The sequence below is a fragment of the Mesoplodon densirostris genome, chromosome 4 (assembly GCF_025265405.1).
Source record: "Mesoplodon densirostris isolate mMesDen1 chromosome 4, mMesDen1 primary haplotype, whole genome shotgun sequence".
In the NCBI taxonomy this organism is placed as follows: domain Eukaryota; kingdom Metazoa; phylum Chordata; class Mammalia; order Artiodactyla; family Ziphiidae; genus Mesoplodon; species Mesoplodon densirostris.
In genome coordinates, this window is record NC_082664.1 from 117,357,698 (window position 1) to 117,375,557 (window position 17,860).

Sequence of the window (17,860 nt, forward strand, 5' to 3'; positions counted from 1 at the left end):
TCAGTCTCAAGAGTCACACACACACACAATCTCCTTAACTAAAAAATAACAAATTTCTCAAAGGCATAGAATGAACCTTTGTATTTCTAACGCCTAATAAATGGGTCACCACATTGTAGTTTCTAAGTAAATGTTGATGATATTTGCATCTCTTCCTACCCCTCTACCCCCACTAATTACAAAGGGAATGATGACTTACTGCTGCTCTCTGTCTCTTTATCTAAAAATTTTAAAGTATCCATGTTTGACAAGTAAAATTCACTATCATCATGGAAAACTGACTTAATAAGTGCTTAATTAAAAGAGCTTAGCTGCTCTATTCTGTCTAGTAGGGATAATTAAAGCTTCAACTGAAAAGCTTTTCCCACACATAAACTGAACTAACAAGTCCTGGCTTGGGTAGGGGGTGCACCTACCATGTAACCAAAATAACACTACAGTTTTGTCACAAATGACAGTAAAGTTTCTCCTCAATATGAATAACATGGAAGGCATTGAAGGTGGCTCTGTCACACTCAGTTTTATTACAGGGCAGATACTTCGAAGTCAATGACAGTGTCAGGTGGTCCCACTTTGTTTTCTGTACTGCTCATAATCTTATTTATGAGCATTGGAGCTTTTTAAAAAAGCTCTCCAGCACTGGACCTTTCTTAAAAAGCTCCCCATGATGCTCTAATGTATAGCTAGAGCTGAGAACCAGTAAAACAGATGATCATCAGCTCTTGTGCGGCTTGAAACCTGTAACTCGACACAGCACACTGACAGCATATCTCTGGGTCTCATCTTTAAAGGCATAAAGTGTCCATTGCTTCTAGAGCAGTGAGATACGCTGTGTACCCCAGAAAGGATACAACCTAGCCCCCATTGTGAGTTAATCATCTAAAAATCTAAAATGAGCTGGGCTTGTTTTTCGATTCAACTTGCTCTATAGTTAACCATCAAAAGCCTGAAGATAAGAAAGAGCAATTTGGCCCAAAGAGACTGTGTCTTAGGGTGGAGGGTATACTGCAGAAAGTAAAATGTATGGGTGAGGATAAAAAACAATCCCATGCTCCATGATTCTATCTTAAACATAATCCAATGTGTCAATTATGACCATACACAGTTGGACAATACAATAAGGCCCTGTTATTATACTGTCTTACCAGACATGGACACTCACATGAGTAATAAACAAGCACCACTATTTTCCATTGAAGATTTTACAGGTAACTTCAATTGATAATTTTAGCCTCATTTCAGTTTATTCTGACTAGCATTTCTTTCAAGAAAGAACATTCATTAAATTATTAATCAAAATATACTTACTAAATCCTACATTCAGGAAAACCAGGCCAAAAAGTTCTAATGTAAAGATTTTTAAAGTAAGATATTTAGACACACACTGTCTCACTAACCACTCTTTTAAGTATATTCTCAAAGCAAGTATTGGGAAGGATCAATAGTTCTGTAAATGAGTCTTTCTGACATATACATCTTCATTAAAATTCAGCCAGTTTGGGCTTCCCTGGTGGTGCAGTGGTTGAGAATCTGCCTGCCACTGCAGGGGACATGGGTTTGAGCCCTGGTCTGGGAAGACCCCACATGCCGCGGAGCAACTGGGCCCGTAAGCCACAACTACTAAGCCTGTGCGTCTGGAGCCTGTGCTCCACAAGAGAGGCCGCGATAGTGAAAGGCCCGCGCACCGCGATGAAGAGTGGCCCCCGCTCGCTGCAACTAGAGAAAGCCCTCGCACAGAAACGAAGCCCCAACAGAGCCATAAATAAATAAATAAATAAACTTATTTTTTAAAAAAGAAAATTCATCCAGTTTTAAAAGCCTCTCCATTTGCATTATAAAATGCTGATTCACTGTTACTACACATCAACATAAATATGATATAAATGAAATTTACTTTAAACCCCCCGAGAAATGAATACTGTTGGCTTTATCCATAAATGTCACTAAGGAAATAACAGATTCTGGGGCAAAGGAAACCAAAGGCAAGTGGTTCCAGGGTCATTCCCTCCTTTCTGACCAGCATAAATTGCCCAAATAGGTCCACATGACCAACAGGACCTTATTTTATACTATCTTGCAAACATGGTTCTCTTAATAAATATAAAAGCTTTGAAACAACAGCCCTGAACGAGTCCTGAGATTTTGGCTGCTGTTCTGAGATCTGATAGCTCTCTAAGGCAAGAAGAGAGGCTTTTTTCTTCTTTTTTAAAAAACATGTACAGGCAATTAGACTAGTGTCGTAGGATGCTTCCTCATGGTTCAGAAAGCATTTCTGTATTTCAATAATAATAATTAGTATGTACAAAACTCTCCACAGATGCTAATTTATGGAGCACTTTAGACACTGCTTCACAACATAACAAGGCAATGCCTGCCCTGAGGCACTTTCTTTCTAAATCAGATAGTAAGATAATTTGGAGAGAAAATGAGAGGCGATGTTGGAGGGGAGAACAGCAATTAAGGGTTCAAGAAGAGGTGGGATTAAAGAAAGGAACAGACACAAAAGGAAGGAGGGGTAGTCCTGGAGATAAAATCCTTGTAGCCTTCACAAAGGGAGGGAAATCTTGAAGAGTGAGAGACTAGGACGAACTACACAGCTGGTAGCAGTCTGGGTGGATCATCCTGAAATTCAAGGATGGAGACTGGTGGGAAGAAATAAAGCCACAGAGCAGTAAGAGAACCAGGGGTTATTCTGAAATATAAAGAAGGAACAGCACCTTCTTCAATACAAACAAATTCTGGCAGAAGAAAACACAAATCTCTCTTCCTTTGCCAAACCCGAAAAAAGACTACAGCTGTAGACTCATCCAAAGAACTTACGGGCAGATGTCTAAACTACTCTAGAGTGGGCTCAGATAAAAACAAGAATGGGGCTTGGAAACTTCTGCATCCAGTGCGGTTAACAGAGGTTTGCAAGAGGAGCATATTATTGTGGTTTAGAACCTAGGCTCTGGAATCTCACTGCTACGTTTAAATGCCAGCTCAGCCACCTAACAGACATGAGACCGTGGGCCAATTATTTAACCTCTCTATGCCTCAGCTTGCTCATCTGAAAAATTGGGATTTTAAGAATCCCCACTTCAGAGGGTTACTGTAAGGCTTCAGTTCTTAGCGTAAGTATCTGGTTTCCCAAGACACTGGTGTGCCACTCATGAATTGAGATTTGCTCAAACATTGATTTTCTCAGCCCACTGGGTGACCAGTGGACTCCTGGGGTGGTCCCAGGGCTACCATGTACAGCTGAGCAGGCTGTATACTGAACAACTCTAAAGGGAGGTATCATTCATATCATAGTCATTAAAGATCTGCATTTTATTACAATAATTTTCCAACAGATGGCAGTAAAGTACCTTGAGAAAGGGGCACTTTTTTCCTAATTCATATGAAAGAGTTGTATGGACTAGTAGAAGTGCAGGGCAGCAAGAACCCCCTGTGGTACGAACACTGTCATTGTCTTAAGGATGCCATAACATGGTTTTACTGTTGTTGGTACAGTTATACGTTACAGGCAATATAAAGACAACTAATTCTTTGTCCTGTGTTCTCATGAAGCTCACAGTCTAACAATGTAGGTTAAGGTAAGATAATAAAAATCTGTAATTCATTACAGGAAAAAATCAGGGTGTGATAGAGCTCTGGTCTCTTATACAACCCTTTACTTTCTGTTCCTGCCACTGAGAAGTGGAAAGGCCTTTACAAGCAGGAAGCAGTTCGCAGGATGACAGTCCTCTGTAGTCATTTCTATCCTCTGCCAAACAGGAGTCCACTTTTATATCCATCTGTTCTTGTTCCCTTAGTCCTTTAAACAAAATAAGCTTTTAGAAGAAGTTTTACTGATCCTAGCCTGATGATAAATCTGTATGTCTGAGAACAGAAAGACTGGAATGAAATCTTAACACTTTTAGGGAAATCTAACCAACCTGTGGAATCGACATGGTCAGAGTATTCCCTGGTGGATGATTTGGGTTTTGGTTGCTTTCTTCAGAAAGTATGTGTTAACATCATTCTCCTGCTTTACCCAAACCTTGTGCAGAAAATCTGGAATTCCAAGAGGTATCTATTTCTAAGTCCTGCTCTCTAGAGGATTCTGGTGCAAAAGCTAAGGAGAAAACTGTTTCTTACTTGCTCATTGTGATTTTTGCCTAATGTTATTAAATCCAAGAGATAATACAATATAATGTGAGCTACATAATTTAAAATTTTCTATTAGCCTCATTAAATAAAGTAAAATGAAATAGGTGAAACCAATTTCAATAATATAATCTCAATTAAGACTAGCCACATTTCAAGGGCCCAATAGCCACATGTAGCTTAGTGGCTGCCGTGCTGGACAGCACAGATCCAAGATGATTTAAGAGCAAGCTAAAGAAGGGAATTCCCTGGAGGTCCAGGGCCCACTGCTGAGGGCCTGGGTTTGATCACTGGTCAGGGAACTAAGATCCCACAAGCCATGAGGCATGGACAAAAAAATCAAAAACAAACAAAAAAAAACAATCAAACAAAAACAAACAAAAAACAAGCTAAAGAAGAGTCTTCTTGTAAGCTCTAAGAGGTACTGTAGAGCATAGTTTGATAGTAGACCTCAGGATAGAATGACATTAGTCTCTTGTGTCAGCTTTGCTTGTATTATCTCAGAACAAGAACATTTATAGGTTGTTCAAACTCTGTGAGAGAGAACCAAAAAGGAAAGTCAGCAGAATGACGAAGCTGAAGATGAGCGTAAGAGACATGAGAGACAGCAAGATTAAACAAGGGAGCAGCCAACAGAGACACAAATAGATGACAAAAATCCATCAATTTTCAGGTACGGTAGACCATCATAGGAAAACCAAAAGCAGATGAAAATGACTGGTTTAAAACAGTAAATTTATACTCTGAAAGTAATTATCAAATTTTGTTCTCTAGTATGATATTTTTTCTTAAAATTTTAGAAAAACCTGAAAAATCTATCCTGAAAAGCTCACAATTCTTTAAAAAAGGGTACAGGCATACCATGGAGATTTTGCGTGTTCTAGACTACTGCAATAAAGCAAATATCCCAATAAAGTGAGTCACAAGAAGTTTGTTTCCTAACGTACATAAAAGTATGTTTACACTCTACTGTAGCCTATTAATTGTGCAATAGCTTTATGTCTAAAAAAACCAACATACCTATCTAAATTTAAAAATACTATATTGCTAAAAAAATGCTAACCATCATCTGAGCCTTCAGCAAGCCATAGTAGTAACATCGAAGGTGACTCTTCACAGATCACCATAACAAATATCAGAGACAGATAGGTTCAGATCCTGGTTCTTCCACTTAACATCTGTGTTCTCAGGTAGGTTACTTAACCTCTCAAAGGCTCAATCTCCTCATGTGTAAAATGGAGATAAGTACCTGCAGCTAATAAGGATTGCTGTGATTATTAAATAACAGAATGAATGTGATGTGCCCAAGATATTAGACATTAATGCTATTATTATTATTACTGAATGATCACTAAATCTTTAAACTAGAAGGCATTAGACAACCAACTACCATACAAATTCCACTTTAAACTACTTAAGTAGTTTACTATTGTAAGAGTAACTATTACTATCTCTTCTATCTCAAGGCAAGTTGTTATTTAACTTGATACAATTCTTCTGGGATAATGTACTGGGAAAATTTCTTTTTATTGATATTTGTTAGTTTCTGTTTTGCATTTAGTACTAGCTGTGAAGTTTGAATTTCTGCCCAACTTTCTAGACAGTCCTGGCCGGCCTAGGAAGTTGAGGTGAGTTTCTTTACAAAATTCTAACCCAATCTTCATACAGGTACCAAGACATATCAAATTGGTCATACAAAAAATACATATATCAAGTTGAAATTATACTTTATTTCTAGAATTGGAACAGTATTCTGCTGCAGCAACTTCAGATCTGCTTTACTTTAAACAAAGTAGAAAGGAAAGATTTAAACATTTACTTTTTTGTTTATATGAAATATGGCTATGAGAGGAGTAGTTAAATCTGGAGCTTTCCGAGTAGAAAAACCAGGCCAATATTACTTCATCTCTTTAAAAATCAGGTTTAAAATATCTTTCCTACCAAGTCTCCCTTTCTAAATAGAGGTGGGGAAGGAATGTAAAAAACTACATTTATTCAAAGATAAAAAATTTTAAAGACATCATATGAGTAGTTCTCACTAGACTTCAGTAATCCAATGTTACGTGCTCAAAAACAATACCCTATGACTACCTCAGACAGGACAAGTTTTACAGAATGGCACATGCTCTCTCAACCTTGTTTACTCAGAAGACTACAGAGGCATAAACTTAAACAGCAACTGTTACAGCTAAAACACAACACATACACAGGACAAATGCCAAGTTAGGAGTTAAATGGAATTCATCATAACAAATAATGAATGTCTCTTTGAGAAGTAGATTAACTGAACTATATTTTCTAATTACGGCAAGTCTCCTGTGCATTAATATTGCTATATTTCATCCTGCTGCTCATTTAAAAGGCCAAACTATTTCCTCTGTTTGCCAAATTGTGTTTAAGTCTCTTCTCTTTTTGGAAGAGGCCCCAAAACGCAAAGCACAACTATCTGTGGCTCTTTTCTCAAACAGCTCTCTGCCTATATTATGAAATTCTCAGGCAGGATTATGGCTAAACTGAGTTTTACATGAAGAGAGAACTTTACCCATACTCTTGGTTGGAAGCTGAAGGTATGTCCCATCCATCAAACAATGCTCCTATACTAGGACTAACTCAGGTTTTATCAGGATTCAAGATGGCATAGTAATCATCACAGCTACATGAATTGTCCATGATATGCTAGTAACCATATTCTACTTTATATATATTAACTCACTTAACTATGACAATAACTCTAAGGGGTGGAAATTCTTCTCATTTTACAGAACAGAAAGCACAGGCTCAGGCAGGCCTGCTGAGTTGTTCAAAGTTATACACACCTAGTAAAAGGCAGGCTTCTTAACCTTAAATTTTTCTTAAGAGAATATTTTGACAATAAATTTTTAATATTTAACTATTTTGCAATTAAATGCTTAGCATTTATGTAATTAGCTTCTATACTAATTCACAGATTTTCTACTGTGGGGAGATATTCTTCAAGTATACCTAGAATGATAGAAAGCAAAGTATATTATATAAAATTATTATATAAAATTATTCAGATGATTAAATTACAATGAAATATTTGGGTGTATGACATCAAAATATTTAGATATACAATCAGTCTATTACAAAGCTTTGTATTTTAGCAGATCAAATAAAAATTTTGACTATAAAATTTTTTATCAGTAAGGTTTTTTAACTGACATGGTTAGTTAGATCATGCTGAATTATATATACCTATATAGAATTTTGGAGTAGTAAGGAACCTCTATGAATTTAGGCATAATCTTTTTATTTAATCAATGAAAAAACAGAGGCCCCCAAAACCAAAGCTGGCAATTGAACCTGACTTCCAAGTACTATTCTTTTCACTCACCAAACTACCTCTTTCCCAAAATTACTAAGAAGGCTATTGTTTGTGCACAGCCTTTCTTGATGATTATTTAATCTAAAATTATTTAGATAACTTCTGTGCCAAGGAGCTTATGAAAGGTACAAAGTAACCAGAGGAACACAGTTTGGAGGTTCTTCAAAAAGCTAAACAGAGAATTACCATGTGACCCAGCAATCCCACACCTAGGTATACCACCCAAAAGAATTTAAAACAGGGACTCAAACAGATATCTGTATGTGAGTGTTCTAGCAGCATTATTCACAATAGCCAAAAGGTGAAAACAAAGCAATGCAAGTATCTATCAACAGATAAATGGATAAACAAAATGTTCATGGACTATTACTGAAATATTTTTCAGCCATTAAAAGGAATGAAGTTCTGACACATGCTACATGGATTAAACCTGAAAACGTGCTAAAAGAAGACAGTCACAAAAGGACAAATATTGTATGATTCCACTTTTATGAAATATCTACCATAGGCAAAAGCATAGAGACATAAAGTAGATTAGGCATTACCAGGGACTGGGGTGGGAGGGAATGGGGAGCTACTGCTTAATGCTTCTGTTTGGGGCCATGAAAACTTTTGGGAATAGACAGTGGTTATGGTTGCACAACATTCTGAATGTAATTAATGCCTCTGAATTGTATAGTTAAAAATGGTTAAAATGGTAAATTTTGTTAGATTTTACCACAATAAAATCATCAAAAAGTAATTTCCTGACAGAATCCTTTACATAATTCTCCATCTTCAAAACACTTAATTCTAGAATCCTGTGGTTTCAACAACTATCAAAAGTAAATAGTTCAACATAACATTAAAAAAATAACAATAGGTGAAACCAGGTAAAAGATTGACGGGAATCATCTGTACTATTTTTGAAATTTTTCTGTAAATCTAAAACTGTTCTAAAAAATGTTTTGTTTTGTTTTTTTTAAAAAGCAACTAGAGTTCTCTGTGAAGTTCAGCCCAAGTTACACAAAGACTCCTTGAAGCACATTTTAAAGTTACAAGAATTTGAGCAGAGCTAGTAATGTAGAAAAGGGAAGTGCCTATAACACAATAATAAATTTACTATTCTTCCAACCTTACTGGAGACCTTCTAAGTAATCTCACTTTAAGGAAATGGAAGATATTCCCCTGCCCCAAATACCATTTCCCAAATTCCTTTTCAGACTAAGTTTAGTTAATATTAATATATAATTATATTAAAATAAGTTATTAAAATGTTCTTTTATACAAGATCCCAGTACTCATGTCTTTGGCCCTAAAGTAAGCACAAGGATTGAATTACATACTCTAACTGATCAAACATCATTAAATAAACATTTCCTTTTAGTACAGTGTCTCACGTTCTCTGACATTAATGTGCATGTTTATCTTATCAGAAACTATACATGAGAAAAAAATTAGCTTTTATATGAAAGAACCAAAAATACAGTTAGAATAAGAATAGAAATTTAGAATAGTTTTATTCAAGTTGCCACACCACAACAGCTACAACAAAGATTTGCTGTCTACTCTTACTGATTTTCGTGCCAGCTGTTAAATGAGATTGACCACCTACATGTCAATTATATCAGTGGAATCTTTTTTCAAAGTTCTAGTATGTACATTAAAAAATTCAATTGTCTCTCCAAAACTTAAAAAATTTAACTTTATACATAAAGTGGTAATGGATAAAAATCCTGGCTGATATTTGTCCTCTGAAATAAATGTTTAGAGAAATCAGTCTAATAAAAATTAGCTAAGAAAATAAAGCAAAGATATAATTAGAACCCAAAGATACAATTACAACTAAATTTTAGCAAATAAGTTTTTAACTACTGCACAACCAAACTATTTATACATCCAAATCACAGTTTATTAGTTCTACAACTTCTCCTTTGTCATTTTAAGCTTCACTGTAAGGGCTTCGATCATCCAGGCCAGGCCATGTAATTACCTTTAAGAAGCATGCTTAGGGTGTTTTCTGGACTACAGGTCCATACAGCATTTCTCTTTGTCCTCTTGGGAAAAGAACATCAATTGCTTTCAGCTAAATGCACTCACATATGAATATTTTAGTACAATTTAATGCTTCTACACCAACCCCAAAGGAACAGAGCATCAATTTGTGAACACTGTTCTCTTGGAGTTAAAAGCCAAGCTGGATAATGCAGTATGAAAGGGGTTGTCAATCTTTAGCTTTTTAGCAAGTCAGAAAAGCAGTCCATAAATTCAGTCCCAGCTGTGTACAAATAACTCCATAAAATTTATTCATACACAGATTTTTCAACACTAGTGAATTTTTTCAAGAGAACCCAGAAACAAAATTTCTTGTCCTGCTAAATTATCCCCAAAACTGCTTCTTCATCTAGTAACTATTCACCTTGTCTTAGAATTATAAATGAACCACTAATCTGTTAGTAAAATACCAAACTACAGACAAAGTAATCTACTTCCACTAAGTGTAAAAACACATTTTCCTAGCAGTAGGTAACAGATTCTTTAATGACTGCAATATGCTTATATGTTTGGAACATAAACTCATCAACAGGGCTTCTAAAAGGCAATCCAGAAAAAAAGTTAAATGGGAACTACCACTAACTATGACAAGGCTTAAAAAGCCATATTCATTAAATTCTATTCAGAGCATAAATCTGACACTCTGTTAAGCTCAACACATGTTAATTAATGTCCTAACAAACTATCAGGTATTAGTTAAAGAATTCAATACCTCTTCATGATTTCAAAACAACAAACTTTTAGCAAACAAGGATTTATAATAGTAATTATAAAAGTAGCTAATTCACAGTACTTATACTATATGCCAGGCACAGTTTTAAGTGTTTTACATATACTAACTCATTAAATCTTTAGAACTACCATATGAAGTATACAGACTGTTACTATCACCATTATACAGCTGAAAAAACTGTGGCACAGAGAAGCTAAGTGATCTGTCCAAGGTCACACAGCAAGCAAGTGGTAATACTAAGAACTGAATTCAGGCAATCTGGCTACAAAGTCTGGACTGTTAACATTTTTAACCATTATATGACACTGTCTATTGTAGGAAACTGCTTTAACATCATACCTAGTGGTGAAACACTAGAATTCCCTTGAAAATAAGAGATAGGGATGTTTATCAATCAAAACTCCAACTGTGGAGCTTGACAAATTAATTCTAAAACTGTGGAGAACCAAAAATGGCTAAGACAATTTTGGAGAAGAATGAGGGAGAGGCATATTGCCTAACTAGGTAATTTTATTATAAAGTTTTAGGTGCAGTATTGGTACAATGATAAACAACTGATGCATAGAACAGAACAGGGAACACAGAAATAGACTTGTGCATATATGTAAACTTGATATATAAAAGGTAACACTGTAGATCAGTGGGGGAGAAAGGAAATGTGTAATAAATGATTAGTTACATGAGGAAAAATTAAACAGTTATTTCACACCAAACAAAGAATCAAATCAAGTAGATTATAAACCAAAATGTGAAAAGCAAAACTTTAATACTTTTAAGAAAACAAATACTGCTCAATATTGTTAAGACCCTGTCTTAGGAAAGATTCCTTAAATAAGACACAAAAAGTACATATCAAAAAAGAAAAACTGTTCAACAATGTTAAAATTATAAGCTTCTGTTTATCAAAAAATATGATTTAAAAAATGGAAAAGACAGCCATAACTGAGAGGAAATGTAACACACATATGAAAGATTAGAATCTAGAATATATAAAAGAACTTCCAGAAATTGATAAGAAGACAGACAATTCTATAGAAAAATGGGCAAAAAAGATATAAACAGGAAACTCAGAGAGGGAAAATACTATGAATGGACATTTAGCATATGAAAAGATCCCTCACTAGCAACCAGGGAAAAGCAAATTAAAAAACAGTGAGATTTCATGCCCATCAGACTAGCAAAACTTTAAAAAAATCGTAGTAAAACATAACTAACAAAGAAGTTACCATTTTAATCATTGTTAAGTGTAGTTCTGTGGCATTAAGTGTGTTTGCCTTGCTCTACAACCATCACCACTTACCTATCTTTGGAACTATCATCTATCTCTAGAACTGCAAAACCTTAAAAAAGAGAAAATACCAAAATACAGAGATGATGAGAATAAAGGTAAACTTTATAAACTGTTGTTAAGTGTAAATAACCACTTTGGAAAATAATTTGTCAATGTCTGGTAAAGCTAGACATTTACTGGTAACTAAGCAATTTCACGCTTAGGCATACTTCTCTAGGGAAATACTAACATACAAGGAGACATTTAAGAATCTTTACAGCAACATTACTTGTAATAGCAAGAATTTATAGACTACCTAAATAAACATCCATTAATAGGAAAATGGTGGAGTTATGATATATTTATATAGTAGAATACCATAAATCAATGAAACACAAATGAAAAAATGCTACCTGCATTAAAGGAATGAATGTCACAAACAAAACTGACTAAAAACAGGATAAAGAACACATACAGTAAACAAAGTGGGTATAGAGGGAATATACCTTAATGTAATAAAGGCCATATATGACAACCCCACACGTAACATCATACTCAACAGTGAAAAGCTGGAAGTTTTTCCTCTAAGATTAGGAGTAAGACAAGGATGCCCACTCTCGCCAATCTCATTTGACATAGTATTAAAAGTCCTCACCACAGCAATTAGGCAAGAAAAGGAAATAAAAGGCACCCAAAGGCATTCCTTGGAAAGCAAGAAGTAAAACTGTCTCTATTTGCAGATGACATGATATTATACACAGAAAACCCTAGCTCTCCTGCCCACCCGACAGTGGTGCATGGAAGGCAGGGGTGTGGACCCCGGCCCGCCTTTGGTCTCCCACCACTGCCTTTCATGCCACGGGCACTCTAGCCTTGCCACATGTCTCATGACAGGCCCTCTCCACAGTGGGGTAAGGGCGGGGGTGTCCCACCACCACCGTGCACCCCCCTCAGTGTGTGAGCGCATCTCGCCCTGCTCTCAGTGGTGCCCCTGCAGTGCTCCAGGTTGCCCCTCAGTGGCCCAAGCTGTGGCATCGTTTCCCAATGCCGGCAAGGCCCTCGAGTCCCCACCGCAATGGTGCGTCCATTGTATCAGCTCTCTCGGGATACTGAGAGGTCTTTTCCAGAGATGTTCATGAATGGGCTCCTTTCCATCCTAGAGATTACCTGGATAGATTCTCATCATTCTATGTGATTTCAAGAGCACCTATCAGGCACCAGAGGGGGACCATGTACACCTAAGGGGACGGGAGGAACCCCCAGTGACTGGCTTCCAGGATCTTGGCTCCCAGGCCAGAGGTATGGCCCAAGCTCCTGTGGTGGGAGCTCCGAGTCCAAACCGCTGGACTAACAGAGAACCTCAGACCCCAGGGAATATCAATTGGAGTGAGGCCTCCCAGACGTCCTCATCTCAGCAACAAGACCCAGCTCTATCCAACTGCCTGCAAATTCCAGTACTGGACGTCTCAGGCCACACAACCAGTGAGACGGGAATACAGCACCACCCATCAAAAGAAAAAATGAAATGACAAAAAAATATGTTACAGACGAAGGAGCAAGGTAAAAACCTACAAGACCAAATAAATGAAGACGAAATAGGCAACCTACCTGAAAAAGAATTCAGAGTAATGACAGTAAAGATGATCAAATATCTCAGAAACAGAATGGAGAAAATACAAGAAACATTTAACAAGGATCTAGAAAAACTAAAGAGCAAACAAACAATGATAAACAACACAATTACTGAAATTAAAAATACTCTAGAAGGAATCAATAACAGCATAACTGAGGCAGAAGAACGGATAAGTGAGCTGAAAGATAAAAGGGTGGAAATAACTGCCAGGGAGCAGAATAAAGAAAAAAGAATGAGAAGAATTGAGGACAGTCTCAGAGACCTCCAGGACAACATTAAACGCACCAATATTCAAATTATAGGGGTCCCAGAAGAAGAAGAGAAAAAGAAAGGGACTGAGAAAATATTTAAAGAGATTATAGTGGAAAACTTCCCTAACATGGGAAAGGAAATAGTCAAACAAGTCAAGGAAGCACAGAGAGTATCATACAGGATAAACCCAAAGAGAAACATGCCGAAACATATATTAATCAAACTATCAAAAATTAAATAGAAAGAAAAAATATTAAAAGCAGCAAGGAAAAGTAACAAATAACATACAATGGAATCCCCAAAAGGTTAACAGCCGATTTTTCAGCAGAAACTCTTCAAGCCAGAAGGGAGTGGCAGGAGGTATTTAAAGTGATGAAAGAGAAAAACCTACAACAAAGATTACTCTACCAAGCAAGGATTTCATTCAGATTTGATGCAGAAGTTAAAACCTTTACAGACAAGCAACAGTTAACAGAATTCAGTACCACCAAACCAGCTTTACAACAAAAGCTAAAGGAACTTCTCTAGACACACAAGGGATGGAAAAGACCTACAATAACAAACCCGAAACAATTAAGAAAATGGTAATAGGAACAAACATATGGATAATTACCTAAAATGTAAATGGATTAAATGCTCCCACCAAAAGATACAGACTGGCTGAATGGATACACAGACAAGACCCGTACATATGCTGTCTACTAGAAACCCACTTCAGACCTAGAGACACATACAGACTGAAAGTGAGGGGATGGAAAAAGATATTCCATGCAAACGGAAAACAAAAGAAAGCTAAACAATAATGCTACTAAATAACCAAGAGATCACTGAAGAAATCAAAGAGGAAATCAAAAATACCTAGAAACAAATGACAATGAAAACACGATGACCCAAGACCTATGGGATGCAGCAAAAGCAGTTCTAAGGGGGAAGTTTACAGCAATACAATCCTACCTCAAGAAACAAGAAACATCTCAAATAAACAAACTAACCTTACACCTAAAGCAATTAGAGAAAGAAGAACCAAACCCCCCCAAAATTAGCAGAAGGAAAGAAGTCATAAAAATTAGATCAGAAATAAATGAAAAAGAAATGAAGCAAACAATAGCAAAGATCAATAAAACTAAAAGTTGGTTCTTTGAGAAGATAAACAAAATTGATAAAACATTAGCCAGACTCATCAAGAAAAAAAGGGAGAAGACTCAAATCAACATTACTGGAAATGAAAAAGGAGAAGTAACAACCGACAATGCAGAAATACAAAGGATCATGAGAGATTACTACAAGCAACTATATGCCAGTAAGATGGACAACCTGGAAGAAATGGACAAACTCTTAGAAATGCACAATCTTCCAAGACTGAACCAGGAAGATATAGAAAATATAAACAGAACAATCACAAGCACTGAAATTGAGACTGTGATTAAAAATCTTCCAACAAACAAAAGCCCAGGACCAGATGGCTTCACAGGCAAATTCTATCAAACATATAGAGAAAACCTAACGCCTATCCTTCTCAAACTCTTCCAAAATATATCAGAGGGAGGAACAATCCCACACTCATTCTATGAGGCCACCAGCACCCTGATACCAAAACCAGACAAAGATGTCACAAAGAAAGAAAACTACAGGCCAATATTACTGATGAAAATAGATGAAAAAATCCTCAACAAAATACTAGCAAACAGAACCCAGCATCACATTACAAGGATCATACACCACAATCAAGTGGGGTTTATCCCAGGAATGCAAGGATTCTTCAGTGCAGACAAATCAATCAATGTGATAAACCATATTAACAAATTGAAGGAGAAAAACCATATGATCATCTCAACAGATGCAGAAAAATCTTTCGACAAAATTCAACACCCATTTAAGGTAAAAACTCTCCAGAAAGTAGGTACAGAGGGAACCTGCCTCAACATAATAAAGGCCATATATGACAAACTCACAGCCAAGATTGCTCTCAGTGGTGAAAAACAAACATTTCCTCTAAGATCAGGAACAAGACAAGGTTGTCCACTCTCACCACTATTATTCAACATAGTTTTGGAAGTTTCAGCCACAGCAATCAGAGAAGAAAAAGACATGAGGAATCCAAATCACAAAAGAAGTAAAACTGTTACTTTGCAGATGACATGATACTATACATAGAGAACCCTAAAGATGCTATCAGAAAACTACTAGAGCTAATCAATGAATTTGGTAGAGTTGCAGGATACAAAATCAATGCACAGAAATCTCTTGCATTCTTACACACTAACAATGAAGAACCTGAAACAGAAATTAAGGAAACACTCCCATTTACCATTGCAACAAAAAGAATAAAGTACCTAGGAATAAACCTACCTAAAGAGACAAAAGACCTGTATGCAGAAAACTATAAGACACTGATGAAATAAATTAAAGATGATACCAAGAGATGGAGAGATATACCATGTTCTTGGATTGGAAGAATCAATATTGTGAAAATGACTCTACTACCCAAAGCAATCTACAGATTCAATGCAACCCCTATCAAATTACCAATGGCATTTTTCACAGAACTAGAACAAAAAGTTTCACAATTTGTATGGAAACACAAAAGACCCTGAACAGCTAAAGCAATCTTGAGAAAGAAAAACGGAGCTGGAGGAATCAGGCTCCTGGACTTCAGACAATACTATAAAGCTACAGTAATCAAGACAGTATGGTACTGGCAAAAAAACAGAAATATAGATCAATGGAACAGGATAGAAAGCCAAGAGATAAACCCACACACATATGGTCACCTTATCTTTGATAAAGGAGGCAAGAATATACAATGGAGAAAGGACAGCCTCTTCAATAAGTGGTGCTGGGAAAACTGGACAGCTACATGTAAAAGAATGAAATTAGAACACTTCCTAAAATGATACACCAAAATAAACTCAAAATGGATTAAAGACCTAAATGTAAGGCCAGACAGTATAAAACTCATAGAGGAAAACATAGGCAGAACACTCTATGACATATATCACAGCAAGATACTTTTTGACCCACCTCCTAGAGAAATGGAAATAAAAACAAAAATAAACAAATGGGACCTAATGAAACTTAAAAGCTTTTGCACAGCAAAGGAAACCATAAACAAGAAGAAAATACAACCCTCAGGATGGGAGAAAATATTTGCAAACAAAGCAACTGACAAAGGATTAATCTCCACAATATACAAGCAGCTCATGCAGCACAATATCAAAAAAACAAACAACCCAATCCAAAAATGGGCAGAAGACCTAAATAGACATTTCTCCAAAGAAGATATACAGATTGCCAACAAACACGTGAAAAGATGCTCAACATCACTAGTCATTAGAGAAATGCAAATCAAAACTTCAATGAGGTATCACCTCATACAGGTCAGAATGGCCATCATCAAAAAATCTACAAACGGGCTTCCCTGGTGGCGCAGTGGTTGAGAGTCTGCCTGCCAATGCAGGGGACGCGGGTTCGTGCCCCGGTCCAGGAGGATCCCACATGCCCCGGAGCGGCTGGGCCCGTGAGCCATGGCTGCTGAGCCTGCGCATCTGGAGCCTGTGCCCCGCAACAGGAGAGGCCACAACAGTGAGAGGCCCGTGTACCGCAAAAAAAAAAAAAAAAAAACTACAAACAATAAATGCTGGAGAGGGTGTTGAGAAAAGGGAACCCTCTTGCACTGTTGGTGGGAATATAAATTGATACAGCCCTATGGAGAACAATATGCAGGTTCCTTACAAAACTAAAAATAGAACTACCATACAACCCAGCAATCCCACTACTGGGCATATACCCTGAGAAAACCATAATTCAAAAAGAGTCATGTACCACAATGATCATTGCAGCTCTGTTTACAATAGCCAGGACATGAAAGCAAACTAAGTGTGCACTGACAGATGAATAACGAAGATGTGGCGCATATATACAATGGAATATTACTCAGCCATAAAAAGAAACAAATTTGAGTTATTTGTAGTGAGATGGATGAATCTAGAGTCTGTCATACAGAGTGACGTAAGTCAGAAAGAGATAAACAAATACTGTATGCTAACACATATATATGGAATCTGAAAAAAACGATTGTGATGAACTAAGGGCAGGTCAGGAATAAAGACACAGACGTAGAGAATGGACTTGAGGAGACAGGGAGGGGTAAGGGTAAGCTGGGACGAAGTGAGAGTAGCACTGACATATACACACTACCTAATATAAAATAGATAGCTAGTGGAAAGCAGCCACATAGCATAGGGAGATCAGCTTGGTGTTTTGCAACCACCTATGGGGGTTGGGTAAGGAGGGTGAGAGGGAGGTGCAAGAGGGATGGGATATGGAGATATACGTATACATATAGCTGACTCACTTTGTTATACAGCAGAAACTAACACAACACTTTAAAGCAATTATACTCCAATAAAGATGTTAAAAAATAAAAATAAAATAATGTCTGAAAATAAAAAAGAGAAAACA

At 36.7% G+C, this 17,860-nt stretch overlaps 1 protein-coding gene across 1 annotated transcript in view; it reads right to left on the reverse strand.

The window, feature by feature from the left end:
* ETFA (electron transfer flavoprotein subunit alpha) overlaps nucleotides 1–17,860 on the reverse strand; it is an 85,786-nt gene that overhangs the window by 19,112 nt on the left and 48,814 nt on the right. The window lies entirely within an intron of this gene.